A 4,762-nucleotide genomic window follows, 5' to 3' on the forward strand; every position below is an offset into this window, starting at 1 on the left:
ACGAGACGAGAGACAGCGACAACAACGACGAATGTGGAGACCACTGGCAGAGCAAGAAGCGAGCCCGACAAGGGCATGCGGCAGACGCAACAACAGGAAGCAACGGAGACACAGCACTACTAACTGCACTTAACTGAATGATGAGCACCGTGGCAAACTTGGAATCGAGGATAGCTGGTATGGAGAGACCGCAACCTACAACGCAAACGACAGAAGCAACACGGCGGGCACCACGAAGAACGTTCAGGGTATCCGAAGAACCGATGGACACGCTGTCACCGCACGACATAAGGCAAGTACCGGAGGTGCCAGACTCCGTAACGGCGGGACAAACTTCGAGAACGAGAACAGCGACAAGGACATCGAGCGGGGCGCCACCACACGGGAGTGACGACAGCAGCAGTTGTAGTAGCGATAGTGATGACAGAGAGTATGGGGCAAGCTACTCCGGCGGCGACGATGTAAACGAGGATAGTACGAGTGACCAGAGATCGAACAGCGGCGAACACTGACGACGTCGACGACGCAGAGCTGCACGGGCGGAAGAAGGTAGACGACGAAGACGACGAGAACGCAGAAGAAAGCGCATGAATCCTAAGGACTTAGAACTGACTGCGTATAAGCCATCACCGACAGTATCCGTGTCTACTTGGATTGCTAAGGTGGACCTAGCTGTGGATGGTTCACGAATCTCGGGGCGGGCGGACTGGACGGACGCGGAACTCTACTACATTGTGGGCAACAAGTTGGCGGACGACGCAGCAACATGGTGGGTCCAAATGGACCAAGAACTGGCAGGCGCCGACAAGACCTGGACGAGACTTAAATCGGCGCTGATACGGCGATACGGCGAGCGACCGGATCAAGCGATGGCGGAATGGCGAGTGTATCAGAGGATGATGTACCCTGGCGAAACGTTTGCAGACTTTGCGGCGGGGTTACGAGTAGCGACCGGTCCAAATCATGTGAGCGAGCGGACGTTGCTAGCCCAGTTCTACAGAAACTTGGACAAAACTACGAGAATGCTGGTGAAACAAGAACATGTGCCAACGACGCTGGAGCAGGCAGTAGATAAGGCTACAGCTATCGATGATCCCATGGATAACGTAGCGCAAGGAATGATGAATATTGGCCAAGCTTGGGCAACGTCACCGAACGCGTACGCGATCCCCATGAACAGCACATTGAGCAACGTTGCGATTGTTCCTGGGGTTGGTATTGGCGCTGGAGCGACGACGGAGAGCTTAGCGGCGCAAACGGGCGTGCACAACGCGGAGTTAGCGTACTTTACCAATCGTCAGGGCGTCTACAACAAGTACACAAGCACGTGGGACGTACCTGACGGGCGATCGTGGAATGGTCGGTACCGGCAGCCGGCGAAGCAGAGCTTGGCGAAGGCGCAACGCGACGAGCGTCAGAACAGTACACGAGGAACCGAGAAGAAGGCGAAAGTCCGAGTGACACTACCAGTGGAAGAGTTCAGCGATAAATCGGAAGAAGAGTTGTCGGAGCCTCTACCGCAGCGGAAGAAGCAGAAGGCGGTGGTGCGGAAGACGGTGGCGCCAGAAACAGCAGCGAAAACGGAGTCCATCAGAGCTGATCCGGCTCCGTGGGCAACCCGCTCAACTGGTGCAGACATGAGGTGCTACGCGTGTAGAGAACTCGGGCACTTCGCGCAGGAGTGTCCGAATGCGGAGGCCAAGGCACAGAACGATGCATTCTTAGCGTCACGGGCGGCAGCTAAGAACCAATCACCGGAGGGAAACGTGGAACGGGCGTAGTGAGGGGATCACTACGTCCGAAAGAGCGACTGATTCCCTAGATAGCCACACCAAGAAGGGGGCTGGCGACGGAGACGCGAGACGATATGCAGCTGGAGAGTTGACGAGGACGAGCAGTCAGTGGCGGACATGTGGCGGCAAAACCGGGAGACGACGGGACGAAAGCGAAACGGTCGGTAGGCGAGATGGCGGTAAACGACGAGAGTGTGGTGGCGGCGAGGCGAGTAACGCTCACTCAATTGGACGATGAAACTGGAGGACGAGATGAAGACCGGGCGCGACGGTATGTGGCCTGAAAAAGCAGCACTGCGCTACGTCTGCCCCGCAACAGCAGAGAGCGAAGCTCGAAAAAACGAAGGCAACAAGGAGACTCGGCAGAGTGAGACTGAGAAAGGCAGCGTACTTGCAGTGGCAGGTAAGGCGTCTAGGACTGAGGAAGGCGGAGCCGGTACCGAGGCAAACAGTGAACAACGAGCTGAGGAAGGTGGGGGTAGCAGCGTGGATACCGAGGCGAAAACGACTGCCTCGAGCAGTGTGGGGCGTGTGACCAGCACCGACGAAGAAGTGGCGGAAAACGTGGCCAAAGTGAGGACGGCGGCGAGACAACAGAAACGTAGGGCGAAGCAAAGACGTGTGGAAGCGGCCAAGTTAAGGAGGCGGTAATCTACAGTGAACGATGAAGTGGACGTAGCAGTGGCGACCCTTAATAGTGAACGACGTGAACGACGCGAACGTCAGCGCGACGAAGCACGGGCCGCTTGGGAACGGAGGCTCCCACGCTGCAAGAAAATGAATACTCGAGGTAGTGACGGCGGATGTGCGAAAGCACGGTTGGTGCAGCGCCGGCTTTCAGAGGTAGGAGCGATGGAGTTGGGTACGTAAGCGGAAGATGGACTTCCAACGACGTTGATGGATGTAGAAGGTGAACGTTGGTCGGTGAAATGGGATAGCGGCGCTCGGTACTCAGTAGCAGGCACGGATCGGATGATGAGAGGTGAACGCACCAGACGACGGGCCCCGGTTGATGTGGTAGAAGGCATCGGTGGCTCCTTGCTGGACGTTATTGGGGTGTGGACATTCGAGATGCGGAATTCGTTCGGACAAAGTGTAACAATTGAAATTGAGGCGTGTATCATCGACGGGTGCACGGACGAGCTCTTGGTGGGCGTTGACTTTTTAAAACAACACAAAGCGGTATTGGATTTCGAGCAGAATGAAGTACGATACGACGAGCGTAAGGGCAAGGTCGTAATACCGTTTCGGACGGAGGGTAGCGATGGCAGGATTAAAGTAGCACCGGTGAGGCTAGTTCAGCGTGCCAGGCTCACCCGTAGTGCGGTCGCAGTAGTGGAAGTGGCGGTGGAAGCCCCGGATGGAGAAGAAGGACTCTTCGTACCTACGGTACCCTGTGGATCTGTCATGATGGCGACAACTCTAACAAAGAGTAAGAACGGCAAAGCATTAGCTCCAGTGATCAATGTGCAAGGTGGCAGGGTGAAACTACCATGCCGGAAAGAACTGGGCAAATGGATCTCGCTGGAGCATGACATGCAAACGTTGGCGATGAGTGGAGCGATCGATCGTGACAAGTTGAATGAGTAGTTTCACGAATTAGGAGACACGGTGACGCCTTTGGAAAACGAGGAAGAGGTTCGAATCGGTGAAGAAGACTCGGAATCTCGAGCGTTGGTGATGAAGTTGCTACGGGCGTATCGTAAAGTGTCGGCAGAGAACGGTGACTGCCTTCCAGTCACGGCACTAGATGTGCAACATCATATTGATACTGGAAACGAGTCCCCACTAATGTTGAAACGACGACGGCACGCACAATTGGAGGATGCGATTATTGAAGAAAACGTACGTAAAATGTTGAAAGCTGGTGTGATCGAAGAGGGTAACGGAGCCTGGGGCTTTCTGGTAGTGTTAGTTCAAAAGAAAGATGGCGAAGTACGATTTTGTATCGACTACAGAGCACTCAATAAGATCACGAAGGAAGATATTTACCCTCTTCCCCGAATGGATGAAACTTTGGAAGCTCTGGGCGGTGCACGATTGTTTACCACACTAGATCTACGCTCTGGATACTGGCAGGTAGGCATGGCACCAGAGGATCAAGACAAGACAGCGTTCACGACCAAACAGGGACTTTACCGGTTCAAGAGGATGCCGTTCGGGCTGATGAATGCTCCCTCGACATTTCAACGAATGATGAGCGGCGTTCTACGAGGATTGACTTGGTTGTCGTGCTTAGTGTATCTCACGACATAGTGGTGTTCACTCGTGGAGGTATCGAACGACACGTAGTGGAGCTAGCAACAGTTCTGGAGAGGCTTTCGGCGGCAGGTCTCACATTGAAGCTAAAGAAATGTGTATTCGCTACTAAATCAATGGAGTATTTGGGGCACGAGTTGAGCTGTGATGGAGTTCGACCAGTGCAACGCTTGGTATCGGCAGTGGCGGAGTTCCCTCGACCGGAGGATCCAGTAGCTGTCAAGCGATTGTTCACTTGGCTGGGTGCTACAGGAAGTTCATCGAGGCTTTTGGATCGATAGTGACCCCACTGACACGGTTACTAAAGAAGGATCAAGAATGGAGTTGGACGGAAGACCAGGAATTTGAGTTTGAGCGGATAAAAGCGGCACTGACCACCAAGCCCTCACTCGTCTACCCAGATTTTACGTTACCGTTTCGACCCCCAGTACAGTCGGGTTGGGGAGCTTGTTTGATGCAAGACCAGGGTCGAGGTTGGGCAACCTATTGCGTATGCGAGCAAAGTTAACAGTAGTGCGGAATCTAACTACTCGATTACGGAGTTGGAATGTTGGGGCGGTGCTTTGGAGTGTAAAGTTGTTCAGATCGTATCTGTACGGACGGGTTTTTGAGATTATTACTGATCATTCGGCACTCAAGTGATTAATGACGAGCTTGACTTGGTCGGTAGGCTGCACAGGTGATCTCCTCACGCTGCAGAATATGAAGTT

Source organism: Phytophthora infestans, genomic scaffold, assembly GCF_000142945.1.
Source record: "Phytophthora infestans T30-4 supercont1.66 genomic scaffold, whole genome shotgun sequence".
In the NCBI taxonomy this organism is placed as follows: Eukaryota; Oomycota; class Peronosporomycetes; order Peronosporales; family Peronosporaceae; genus Phytophthora; species Phytophthora infestans.